The 14,244-nt window shown below is 35.7% G+C and overlaps 1 protein-coding gene and 1 long non-coding RNA gene across 3 annotated transcripts in view; one reads left to right on the top strand and one right to left on the bottom strand.

Moving 5' to 3' along the window:
• The window catches only part of Inpp4b (inositol polyphosphate-4-phosphatase type II B), a 943,087-nt gene that overhangs the window by 537,030 nt on the left and 391,813 nt on the right, over positions 1 to 14,244 (top strand). The gene's annotated exons all lie outside the window — the stretch shown is intronic.
• LOC104873284 overlaps positions 13,045 to 14,244 on the bottom strand; it is a 28,491-nt gene continuing 27,291 nt past the window's right edge. The window contains exon 5 of the long non-coding RNA XR_783420.1: positions 13,045 to 13,509. This is a non-coding gene — a long non-coding RNA (uncharacterized LOC104873284). The remainder of the gene's footprint in view (positions 13,510 to 14,244) is intronic.

Here is a 14,244-nt window from a genome sequence, read left to right as displayed (position 1 = left end):
GGGAATTAATCTACATTATTCCTAGTTTGCCTTATAAATGCTATTTTAAAATGACCTTTCACTGCATTACTTTGAATATTGACAGCTAGATCTGTTGATAAGGGATTTGTTGTTGTGACAAAGTTAAGGCTTAATTATGTGCTTTAACGGACTGAGACAGAGATGTGAATTATTTAAAGTACAGTATAAATAACCTAGATTTTTTTACCCATTATCTTGAGTTAAAACACAATGGACTTTATGAGAATATATTTTCTTCAAATATAATAGAGGTAATATCTTTATTTTCTAAAGGATTTTTCTAAAAACAATAGAAGAATGATACCATAATAAGACAGAAAAATAGATATATACAAATGAAAACTCATATTTACTGCTGGTGGAAATGTAAGTAGAAAATAGCTCTTTGGAAACCTGTCATAATAGTTACTAATGATGAGCATATATGTGTACTCCATGATCCACAAATTCTGCTACTATACAAACCCAACAGACATGTTTTAGTATATTCACTGTCTTAGCTACTTTTCCTGCTGCTGAGACTCAACCCCTAACATCCACAGCTTAAAGGAGGAGAGTATATTTTTGAATCAGGGGTTCCAGTCCCTCCTCATCTGGCTCCAAGGTAGACATGGCCTGGGTAGAGGGGAGCTGCTCACCTTATGGATCCAGGAAGCAGACAGAGTATAGAGAAGCTGGAAATAAAAATACACTTCCAGGTCACATCCCCAGTGACCCCGCTCCAACCAGTCCCCACCTCCTCAGGACACATTCAACTATTGACTTCGTCAAATGGATGAATCCACTGATGAAGATCCGGCCACAATCCACACATGTGAGAATTTAGGAGACATATTAGATCTAAATCCTAACATTCACAAAAATACTTTAGAAAGATGTTCAAAGCAGCACTATTCTTTATAGGTATAACATGGGAATTTGTCATATACCTGTTAGCAATAGAATACATAAACACGTTCTACATCATATAATAGAATAATAATCTGCAATAAAGAGGAGGGGTATTCAGTGATATGGATGCATACCTAAAAAAAGACAACATTAAACAACATTAGCCAGAGACCAAAAGTACATATTGTATAATGCTATTTATACAAATTTTAAAACAAGTTAAACCGGACTTCTGTTTCTAAGTAGAATATAGTAAGTCACATGAGGCTAATGGCTGACAAAGCCAAAACATGGGATAAGTTACAAAAACCATATTTTTAAATGTACCAGAAAATTGTGGAAACGAGGAGTACTAGATGGACTATAATTCCAGGGAGGGGGCAATTTAGAGGCTGCTGAGGCTCTGTTTGTTCTCCTGCGACATTTGTCTATATGCGATGAAGGTTGAGCGTCATGTGTCCAGAAAAGAGAAGTAAAAGTCCTGCAGGAAAGAGACCTGAAAAGCTTCAATGATCACTCAACATAGAAGAAAACTGGAGAAATGGGGAGTTAAGAACACACCGATGGCTTATAATTCAGTACATTTTGAGGTTTTAATGCAAGTAAAATACTAGGAAAAACCTTTGAAAGTCAGAGTAAAATTAATCTGTATTAGTCAGATTTCCATTTGCTGTAACAAAGTGCCTGAGTTTACTTAAAGGGAAGATTTATGTTGGTTTAGTTTCATGCCATGACTACTTGGTCTTGGTGTTTTGGGCCCACGGCAGCCCAGTTCATCAGAGCAGTAGGCTCCCCTGGCAGAGGGGCTGCTTACTCCATGGGGACCAGGAAGGCAGAGGCAGGTCCCAATAACCCCTCCAAGGGCACACTCCCTACAGGCTAACCTCTTCCCCCTAAGTCCTACATGGTGAGGGTTCCATCTTTCAGTAGCACCGCAGGCTGGTGACTGAACATTTAGCACTGCCTTTGAGGGACATTCTGGATCCAAACTCTAACATCGTTAATTGAGATTTTAAAATGTCATAATACCTTAGTGGTAAGATCAATATTGGAGAAATGACAATGTGGAGATAGTGACATCTTTTTGGTAAGACTGCTCAGGCATTCTAAGGGCAGGTAGAGTCTGAAAATCTAGGATAGAGATAATCTAAATCATGGGAAGAAGAAAAAAAAATCACCTCATTACCAAAGGAAAAAGTAGTAGCAAAAGGAACCTTAATGATTGAAATGTTGAAAGTAAAATGATAAAGTCAACCCTTCCATAAGAGGACTTTAAAATGATTCTTATCAATATGTTCAAGAATATCAAGCAAATACAGGAAACAGTGAATGAACAGGTAGTAATCAAGTAAAAGAAAAGTGAAAACTATAAAAAGATCATGTTGAAATTCTAGAACTACGAAAAGTGTTAAATGTGAATTTTAATGAAATCACTGAATGAGATTAAAACTCATCAGGTTGAAACCGCAGGAAAAAGAATGAGCATGGCAGATGCAGAACTGAGCGCACAGGTGTTTTGATGGGCAGTTCCCATTGTGTGTGACGCGATTGCGCAATGTGTACAGAGTCCCGGAGAGGAAATGGATTGAGGAATGAAGTCTTAAAACTCAAATTTTCTGAAAATGAGAGAAACAGTTGTCTTAGTTGCTTTTCCGTTGCTGACACAAAATACCCAACATCCAAAGTTAAAGGGAGGAAGGTTTATTTGGCTCACAGTTGGTAGAGGTTTCGGTCCATAGTGAGCTACACCAAGGCAGGGTTGCATGGCAGACAAGCATCGCAGTGGAGAAACCGTTCAAGGTGGGCAGAAGGTAACAAGGCAAGCAAGGGGGCCTTAGAACTTCTGCCTTTTGTATACTCTATCTAGACTACTGGGACTCAAGTAGGGGCAAACCAATCAGTGGACTGATTTAGAAATCATACACCCTTCATCCCAGCATCACGCACTTTAGACATAGCCACCTCTGAAGAAACCCCAACTATGACGGCACGAGGCTTTAAGGGGACATCCAAACACAAGCCGTAACACCAGCCTGTGGAATTAAGAAAGTCAAAAGCACAAGTACTATGAATACAAAAGAAAACGGGTCCTATCACAGCTAAGTGATTGAAAACCAAGGGTGAAAAAAGAGTTGAGATAAGCCTGAGGAGAGAATGCACTTCACATAGAGGATATTATCCAAATTATGGCTTATTTTTTTACACTGGAAATGACAGCAGCCAGAAAACAGTGAAACAATATTTTTAAAGTTTTAAAAAGAGAGCAAAGCCATCAGAATTTTATACCCAATGAGTGGATACAAAAATAAAAGCAAAGGATGAAATAACATTTTTCAATTTGAGAGAATTAGTTGCAGAATTGTACACAAGAGAAGCTAAATCTTCAGATGAAAGGAGTTGATAGAGATAGGAACTTGTATCAACAAGAATGAAGAGTGCAGAAATGCTAAATATGCTGGTAAATAGAAAAGCCCATAGCTGGTATTTTTATAATTTTCTTTATCTAAATATGATCTAGAAGCATTAAAATATTATCTATGGAGTTTATAGTACATGCTGCCAATAGCATGCTAATAATTAGAATTGTGCTAAGGATACAAATTTTAAATTTAAAGCTTCTATCTCTCTATCTCTCTATCTATCTATTTAATTTCACAGTCCTGGGAATTGAAGCCAGAGTCTTGCACATGCTGGGTAAATAAATGCTTTACCACTGAGCTATATCTTAAGCCCACTAAAGCTAATGTTCAAAAAATTGTACAAAAGGTATAAAGCTAATAAAAAAGGGAGCAGAAGTAATAAAACAGTGTGCTGTCCATTTTCCAACGTTTGTTATCTCTTCTCATTTGGAATGGGCGTCCTAGCAGGTGTGAGGTAATGTCTCCATGCCATTTGAATTTGCACTTCCCTCATGATTAGTGACACTGAACATTTTGTTCATAGGCATGCTGAGCATTTGTATGTCTTCTTTTGAAAACTGTCTATTCATATTCTTTGCCCAGTTGTAATTGGACTGTTGCTATTGTTATATGAGTTCCTTATACATTTTGGATGTTACCCCTTCATGGATGTGTAATTTGCATATATTTTTCCCATTCCATAGATTTTCTCTTCCTTCTGTTAACTGTTTTCTTTTCTTTATAGAACATTGTGTTTGGTGCAACACTGTGTGTTTATTTTTACTTTTGCTGCTTCTGCCTTTGATGTCAAGTCTAATAACAAAGTTTAACCAGAATAATGTCAAGAAACTTTCCTTATTCTCCCGTGGTAGTTTTATAATTCTTACATTTAAGGCTTTAATCTACTGTAAGTCGATTTTTTGTATGGGTGACATAGTGTTTAATTTCACTCTTGTGCCTTGTACTCCTTTGCTAGGAATTTATATTAGAAAGCATTATAGAACTGTCTCAAAAATTTGAAAAGACCCTATGACCCAGCAACAACAATACTGCATATATATCCAAAAAATATAAAACCCATATGTCAAAGAGATATGTACATTCCTATTCCCATTACAGAATTATTCACAACAGCCAAATATAGGAACAATGCCTATCAATGTATAAGTGGGTAAAAAAAGTGATTATCAATATATAATGTCATATTATTCACCCTCACCCAAGAGGGAATTCCCATAATTTGTATTACTGGAGATGAACCTGGAAGACATAATACTAAGTGAAATAAGCCAGGTACACAAAGACAAATATTGCATAATCTTATTTACATCAGTAATCTGCAGTATTGTGATTGCTGGGTTATATGGTATTTTCAGTCTTATTTACATGTGGGACCCAAAAACGTTACTCATAGAAACAGAGGGTAGAGTGGTGGTCAATCAGAATCCATGGCAGGGTGTATGGGTGAGGAGTTGTGGAGATGATAGTCAAAAAATACAAAAGACAAGAGGAATGAGTCCAAGGGGTGTTTTCTATAACATGGTGACTTGGTCATTCTGGTTAGGGATAATATACTGAGAACCGCTGAGAACAAATACTGCATTTAAATGTTTTTACCACAAAAAAGTGTGCTGAGATAATTATATGTGAATTAATTTGATTTAGCCATCTTAATTTACATATTATAATGTATTTAATATAGTATATATTTTGTATATATATCAAAATGTCTGGTTGTACATCATAAATGTATATCATTTGTACTTGTGAAAAGGAGGAAGATAAAGGGAGTTACAGTGAAATCAGATTCTCCCTATTCTCAAAGGATACATACTGTCTATAATAGAACAACTTCCATATGTTAGTAAAATGATGGGAAAATACATAACATCAAAACAGTAATTATCACAATGAGACTATAGTTATATTAATATCAGATGAAGTAAACTTCAAGACAAAGGTTATTATCTGAAAAGGAGAAATATTTCCTAGTGACAATTAATAGATCAAATAAATATCATACATATGGATGTACATGAATAACCAAGCTTATAATACATGAAGTAAAAGTGGCCAGGTGGAAGAATACATAGACGTTCAATCATGCTTAATTTTTTTTTCTTTTTGGTATCGGGAATGGAACCCAGGACCTTGCAGTTGTGAGGCAGGTACAGTGCCACTGAGCTAAATCCCCAGCCCCATTCTTAGTACTTTTAATGTTACCTCTCAACAATTGGTAGAACTACTAGATTAAATAAATGAATATGGATGTATATATGTAAGACTTGAAAACACTATCTTTGAAGTTGATCTAAATTTGTATATAATATTCCTAATGTATACAATTTCAAATTTAATATTCCTAACATCTGCAGAACACACCCTGTTCTTAAGGATATATGGAGCACTCCATACGCTGAAATCCATATGCTGGTCAAAAAAAAAAAAGTTTCAATAAATTTCAAAAGAGACATTTTACAAAGTATTTTTCTCTGCCCATATTATATCCAGTAGAACATGAAAATCATCAGGTATTTAGGAATTAAAATCATTTAAAAATAATTCATGAGTCAAAAGAGAAATCTCAGGGGGAAATTAGACAGTTATTTAATCTAAATAAAAATTAAAACATTTATTAAAATTTGTAGGATGCAGCTAGAGAAGTATTGAAAAAAGTGAATATTTTTAAATGCTTATCATAGAAAAAAGGACACTAAAATTTGTGCACTAAGTTTTCACATTAAGAAGATTGAGAAGAGAGTAAATTAAAACTAAAGTAAGTTGAAAAAATAATAAACACAAGAAAGGAAACTAAAGAAATATAAAAAAGGAAAGACAAAGACTAAAATTTAGAGTTTTTTGAGATTAATTAAATTGATACATTCTACCAAAGTTGATCAAAGAAAAAGGAAAGTATAAATTATCACTATTGAGTTAAAGAGAAGATAATCATATATATTTTAAAGATATTAAGAGTGATATGAGAATGTATTATGAATAATGAACAACTTTAAAAATTTAGGAATAGATAATATAATTAACATAAAAGCTATTTCCTTAAAATTGCAATTTATCAAAATCCACACAAAGATATAAAAGATATGAGTCCTCCTGTATCTGGTAAACAAATTATATTTGCAACTCAGAGTCTTTCCATAGAGAAAACTCCAAATCAGTATGACTTCACTGATGAGATTGATCAGATATTTACAGAAGAAAAATTCCATCTTATCCAAACTTTCATGAATTATAAGAGGATTAGCATTTCACAGTTGATTTTGAGAAGACGTCATGATTCCATAATCCACGATAACAGAAGTACATTCCATTATCCCTTATAAGCAGAGAAAAAAATTCTTAACACATCGACAAATCAGTTTCATTATGTATACAAGGGATGATAGATTGTGAGCATTTGGAGTGTATCCCGGGATTGCAAGAATAGTTTAACATTCTAAAACTACTCACACATTGCACCACACTAGCAGAAGGAAGGTGGGGATTCTCTGATCACCGCAGTGGATGCAGAATAAGCATTTGAAAATGCATCACTCACCCATGGTGAAAACTATCAGAAAATTAGGACTAGAGAATTTATTTAATATCATAATGTGCCTCTATAAATGATCTACAGCACACGTTATTCTAAGTGGTGAAATACTGAATATGTTCCAGCTAAGAACTGAACAGCCAAAGTGCCTGCTTTTCATTCAGTGCTATACTGGCGGTATTTGTATTTAAAAGGTATGAGAATGATGTGAAAGGTATAACAATTCAAAAGGAGAAGTAAAACTATTAACAGAAGACATGTATGAAGAAAAATCTAAAATGCGCCACTGGAAATAAGTAACTAGAGAAAGATCATATGATATAAGTCCAATTTTATACACATATATTTCCATCTATGTGCAGAAACAGAAAGTACATTTCAGATACATTTAGATGTATATTTTTAAAGAGCACACCCTATAAGTAAAATACTAAGGGATATTTAATAAATATGTATAACATTCCTACAGCAAAATCTATAAAAATCTTACTTAAATAAGATCTTAAATCTCAATCCATGAATTAAACCATTTTATTGAAATATCAATTCTGCTAAAATTGGCATATAAATCAATGCTATCTCAATTGGGATCCTAGCAGACTTTTTTCTGGAGGGGGAACTAGAAATCGATGATCTCATACTAAATTTATTTGAAAGTGCACAGTGCTTCGAATAGACAAAACACCTATAAGAGGGAAATATAGTCCCTCATTTCAATAGTTAATATCATTCTTTTATAGTCCAGATACCTGTAGTTGCATAAGGACAGACAGGTCAATGGATCAAAATACTACCTACAAATAGACAAACATATAATGGCTGACTCATTTTTAATACAAGGCACTCACTGAGAAAATAATTCACAATAAATGTTTTTGGAACAACTGGATAACTCTGTGTGACAAATGAACGTCATCTCTTCTTTTCCATACATCAGTCATATGCCAAATTTCAAATGTGAGCCTATAAAACTTGTAGATTCTATTTTGTTTGGTTTGGTTTTGTATTTTTGTTGCTGTGTTTTGTTTTGTTTTGTTTTTCCAGTACTGGGAATCGAACTTGGGACCTGATGCTTGTGAGGCAGGCGGTGGAACCACTGAGCTAAATCCCTGGCCCATTGTGTTGTTGTTGAAGACAGGGTCTTACAATGTGGCTGAGGCTTCACATTTCACCATTTAGAATAACATGTGCTGTAGATCATTTATAGAGGCACATTATGATATTAAATAAATTCTCTAGTCCTAATTTTCTGATAGCTTTCACCATGGGTGAGTGATGCATTTTCAAATGCTTATTCTGCATCCACTGCGGTGATCACAGAATCCCCACCTTCCTTCTGTTAGTGTGGTGCAATGTGTGAGTAGTTTTAGAATGTTAAACTATTCTTGCAATCCTGGGATACACTCCAAATGCTCACAATCTATCATCCCTTGTATATATAATGAAACTGATTTGTTGATGTGTTGTTAAGAATTTCTTTTCTCTGCTTATAAGTGGTAATGGAATGTACTTACTTCTATTGTTTTTAATTATAGAATGATGATGTCTTTGCAAAATCAATTGTGAAATGCCAATTCCTATTATATTTTATGAAAGTTGGGTTAAGATTGGCAATCCTCCTGTCTCAGCCTCCCAGGGTACTGGAATTATAGGCATGAGCCACTGTACCTGGCTAAGAATGTAAAACTTTTCAAAGAAAATAAGATAGAGTATTCTCTGTAGGTGTGTAAACATTTGGTCTTTGAAAGACATCATTACAGAAATGAAATGCCAAAGGATGGGAAAAAATAATGCTCACACAAAAGTTCTGCCAAAACATATTTGACATAAAGATTGATTCCAGAATATAATAAAAACTCAGAAAATAATAAAATGATGAATATCCAATTAAAAATAGGGGAAAGGTTTGAATAGCTAGTTCTGAAATGAAGATATAACAAATGAGTGACAAGCATAATCAACATGTTCCAAATTATAAGTCATCAGGAATAAAAGCAAATTAAAATTATATGTGTTACTATTAATACGTGGACAAAATATCTACTGTTAAGATGACTATCAATTAACTGTGAGACTGTAGAGCAACTGGATTTCTCATACTTTGCTGATGGGAGTATGAAATATGTGAAATAGTAAAAACTATTTTGGATATTCCAAAATACTGTCACTGTACCAGGATAAAAGTGCATTCAGTGTCCATGTAAATTCCCATCTCAGCATTGCTGGCAGAGAGAAGGCCTTCTGTGGCCACACAGGGCTCCGGCGTATTTTCATCCTGTGAATTGGCGCTGCTCGGTGTCCATAGGAAGAGTCTCACAGGGCAGATCTGGAGGAAGTGTCGATAGCACCTGTCTACACTCTGTGGACAGGATCTTAGCCACTTAATCGCACAGAATGCTGGGAAGCTTCTTCTAAACTTGTGTAGGAGCAAAGGGAAAGGGGCTGAAGGAATGTCCGCGTGGTGTGTTATTCATATTGCTAGTTAGTGACGGACAGATGTGGGAAGTAGTCTACATAATCCATATCGTAAGGCATTTCAGAGTTTAATTGCTAGTTGTAGTTCTAGTCCTGTGGGTATGTTACCTTGGGCAAGAAATCAAAATACAGTGTGTGTGGATTTGGAGTCAGAGTTACTCACATTTCAAGAGTATTGAGCTGTGTGATACTTACTTAAATTCAAATTTTTAAAAACAGAACCCTTGAAAATGTATCATTTTGTGTGTGTGTGTGTGTGTGTGTGTGTGTGTGTGTGTGTGTGTGTAGTCTGGAGATATCTACAATTAGTAAAAAATGTGAATACTTAAGGTTTACTTGTTTTTTTTTTCTATAAGAAAATTTCTACTTCATTGAAATGTTCCCTAAAACATTTAAATGAAAAATGAGACTAGGCCTGGATTCTCTTTGCTTTGTTCTTGTCTCTTATCTTTCTAGTCCAAGATCAAAGTCTTCTCTATCAAAGGAATTTCATATCTCCCTTGGTGTCAGGTTAAAAAATCTATTGGCACACACTTTCAATGAATGCCACTTTAAATCTCTAGAAGGGCACAGACTAAGTTTTTCAAATCCCATATGGACCGAGGATTCTCTATGATTGCCCAGACATTTCTGCTTCAGCACCTTAAATGACACATTAGCATTCCTATAACTTCAGTTTCATCTTTCTTGCATAGATATTTCTAAAACATAAATATGTAATTATTAATCAAAGCTAAAGTTAGGACTCCTAATTGAAATTTATTTCATAATATCTGAATAGAGACCTTTTCCTATAGAATACCTTAATTTATATATATTTTATTTCATAATATGTTTAAATTCATTTTTGAGCCAGGTGAATATAAATAATTCCTTGTTCCCCAAAGCAATTGCTTCTTTTCCAGGGATGCTTTATCCTGTGCCTCATTTTTCTGTCTGCATAAAACCTAACACTTGCCTGGTGTGGCAGCAGGCACTTGTAATCCCAGCACTCTGGAGGCTGAGGCAGAAAGATAGCTGCAAGTTTGAGGGCAGCCTGGGCTCCATAGTGAGTTCAAGGCCGGCCTGAACTACATAGTGAAACCCTGTCTGAAAGAAACAAACAAAGCAAAAACAAATAAACAAAAGCCCCAAAACCTTAAAATAATTGTGTGTGTGTGTGTGTGTGTGTGTGTGTGTCCAAGAGGAGTGGTGGTTGCCTGCAATCCCAGCATTCTGGATGCTGAGAAAGGAGGATCTCCAGTAGTACCAGACCAGCCTGAACTACATATGGAGACTCTGTCTCAGAAAATCAAAATAAAGAATTAATTAATAACTTGAGTTTTGAAAATATTCTAGAATTTGGGAGCATAAATCACCCCTCTAATTTTAGTGTTTAATTGCCAAAGGAAAAAATAAGACATGGTTAGTGGAGGTTGTGGCTTTCAGCTGTAAACATAGCTGTGTTCAGGGTGTCCTTTAATGTGCCCAATTTATGTCAGATGTATTTTTATTTCTAGATTGTATTTCTAATTTGTGCAAGTAAAATAGTGGTAATCTCACTTCCCAAAGCATATTCCTTTGCTCTAGATACTTTGAGATTTGTTGAACAAATCCACAATGAAATCCACAATTTATATTGATCTTTCCGTGGCATTTATTTGCAGATAGTTCCCATTGGCCTTTGCTGTATGAGCTTCAAAAATACCTTGAGGGGGAGCTAGTTGGACAAAATGGTAAGGAACCTGGCTCAGTAAAGTGCCCCTCTTCTGCCCTGACTGTCACCTTCTGTAAAATTCTCAGTGTAGTGTGGGAATATCATGGCAGTACTTAAAGGCTGCTGCCATGACCTGAGCACTGTGCTGAGCATTCTGAATTGTCCACCCAGCTCTACTGTGAGACCCTTTGGATCTGTAGAATCTGAGCACAAGCGTTGCCCAAGTCCAGCCATTATTACGGTTTCTATGTTACAATCAGTTTTAATTTTTTTCCTGGGAATTACTATAACCTGCCCAAACAAGAAGTTTTTTGCATAGTTTTTCTTTCTGAGGCCTATGCCTAAAGAAACAAAAAAAATGGCTTTGTATCATAATCTGTGCTCATATTAAAGATAATCTTATCTGTCATTAAGTGATACACTGCATCATTTATTTATTGAGCATTTTAAACATTCAGTCATCGTTCCAAGTACTGGAAATAGAATAATTTAAATGCTCAAACTTCTTATAGAGTTTGTAATCTAGTGGGAATTGTAAGGTCTTCCTTAATGAGTCACACAAATACATATTTGATATGCTATGAAGGAGAAGTACTAGCTGACATAGACGTAAATAATGGGGAACTGGGCTAGTTCAGAAAGGTCGGAGAAGGCATTAATCTCTGCAGAAAGCACCTGCCTATGATCAAGTCCTCTGGGTCATGGCTGCCTTCGTACACCCTGATTACACGTCTGTTTATATGCTTACAGGTATTAATTACGTCATCTTAGAGACAAAAAGAGAGTGATGTTATACTAACTCCCCTTGTAATCGTTACATACTGCAAACATGTACTAAGGAAAACAAATAAATACACTAAAATCCCCTCCAAAAAGAAAAACAAGTCCACCACAAATGCAAGCCCTCCTTTTTACTTTGGAAGCTGTTAACAGATCAGAAATATCTACTGTTGAATTCCTGAGCAAGGGCATTGGTCGATAAATAATCCTGTTCCCTTCCTTTGTGTTTCATGTGTGACTGATCGGTAGGCATCAAAATCAGGCAAATGGAGCTATAAGCAGTAGCTTTATTACTAAGACCTTGATTTGATGATATGACACACTTGATATCAAGTTGAACTTCCTAATATTTCATCCTGATAGTAACTTATGAACTCAGTCTAGTTGGACGATACAGAGCCCCTGCCTAGGATGGAGCCCACAGTCATGGGCTGGTCACAGGGAGGAACAAGAGAGAATGTGATCTCCTAGGGTCCAGAACAGTGGGAAGCCCATGCATGAGAAGGGGGAAGAAAGGCAGGCGTGCTCTCTACGGCAGTGCTATTAGAGATTAGAGTCTTGAAGATTGGGCCCCCATCCTATGAGCTGTCTTCTTTTTGTTTTCATAACCCATTTGGATTTAGCAGTCTCTGGTATGGCTTACTGGAGTGAAGTCTGGCCTCAGTGAGAGAAGGATCACTCATCCCCAGAGGGTTCTACTTTCTATTCATAAAGTTGAGAATAGCACCCTTCCTTTTTGTATCTGGTGAAGTTCAGTATTTTATCTAGAGCTGCAATGTCCAAAAGAGTAGCCATGAGCCACATATGGCTATTTTAAACCCTAATGTATTAAATAAAAATCCAGAGTTTGGGGCACAGTGTACATCACTCTGTAGCTAGTGAATCACTGTAGGATAGGGCAGAATGGACTGCATCTGCATTGTCATAAAACCATCTATGGGGCTGCACTAGTCCTGAGGTCATTGCAGTATTTTAGGACAGCACATTATGGAATTTCAAAATCCTGCTCTATCGTAACTCAAAATCCACTGACTATTTTTCATCACAAATTGTACCTGGCCACGTGGCCAGCAGCTTTCCCCAGAAATTATGCAATTGTAATATCTAGCAAAGATGATCCAAATAATGCAAATTGGATAAATTATTTTGAACATTCTAATAAATACCCATAGCAAAGGAGAAATTCTATCTACATATAAACGCCAGAGAAGTTAAACGTCTACATTTCCCTTGCCTTGATTTCTGATTCGGTCTTGTTTCACTCTCAGAAGCTTCTGTGGAGTGAGGCTCCTTGGTAGATACGTGAAGCTGTCTTTTCTTCTCACAGTCCGGTGAAGACCAAATGCCTGTGAGACAGTTTTTTTTTTTTTTCTAAGCTCCTTTTGCACATTTTTCAGACATTCAGTACTGTTCATCTCTTTAGGAGCAGTGGAAATATTTTCTTTGGCCTCGTGTTTCTCTAAAGGAGAACAATCTGCCTTTGGTCTTTGTCCCCTGCTGTTCTCTCACTTTGGATGGAGGCTCAAAAGAGGGTTAGACAGCTTTCTCTGCTTATTCAATTGATTCTTTTTTTCTTCTACCTCCTGGAACACAAGTACTGTTTGCTGCATCTGAGCACCTTCTTTCTTTTTTCTTTTGGCCCAGAAAATGCTTCTTCTAACATAGTCTTCTGAATTTTATATAATAAGGAACTCCTGCTGTGAGAGATATAAAACCATTCTCATTTGAATCTACTGAAAGTATCTAATATTGATACAAATTTTATTTGTCTTACCCTCTTGACTTGGAAAACAGTACCTCAGAGTTATTTTGTCTTTAGCACAACAACTTACCTGGGCCTTGATGGGCTTTATTTTCATGAGATTTCTGTTAATCTATCTCTTCAGAATTATCCCTTCTTTTGGAGTCATAACTCTACAAATGTCTTGAGTATGGTTCCTTCAGGGTGGAACTGATAAAGCTAATTCAATTTTAAACAACAACAACAACAACAAATGTACTTTCCCCTTACAATGATATCTCTGGCTTTCTTTATTACTCATGTTTATAGTGTCTATTTTCAACATGTATTTTTATGAGGCTTATCATAAGGAATGTCATACACAGTCACCAGTATTCTTACAGGCTATTGACTTTTTGTGTTTTATATTAATTTCTCCACTGTTACCCATATATTGCTGCTGTATGTCATTTCTTCTCGTATTGCACTCTTTGCTTCCTCACTCTCATGAGAATAAAATAGTTAATGTCACTGTGATGCTTACTACATTAAAGCTTTCCCAGTGTCAGCTCACTTCCCATGGCCTAAGGTCAACAAAACGGAAGAGATGTTCCTTTCATAGGAAGTTTTAACTACTTGTTTTAGGAAATAAATAGCCTTCCCATCTAAACTTCCTAGTGCTAAATTCTATGTCTATCACTTTGTATTTGGA

This window comes from Fukomys damarensis, unplaced genomic scaffold, assembly GCF_012274545.1.
Source record: "Fukomys damarensis isolate Sample0158 unplaced genomic scaffold, DMR_v1.0_HiC HiC_scaffold_38, whole genome shotgun sequence".
In the NCBI taxonomy this organism is placed as follows: Eukaryota; Metazoa; Chordata; class Mammalia; order Rodentia; family Bathyergidae; genus Fukomys; species Fukomys damarensis.
Note: the sequence above shows the minus strand (reverse complement) of the source record. Positions and strands in the feature narration are given on the sequence as shown.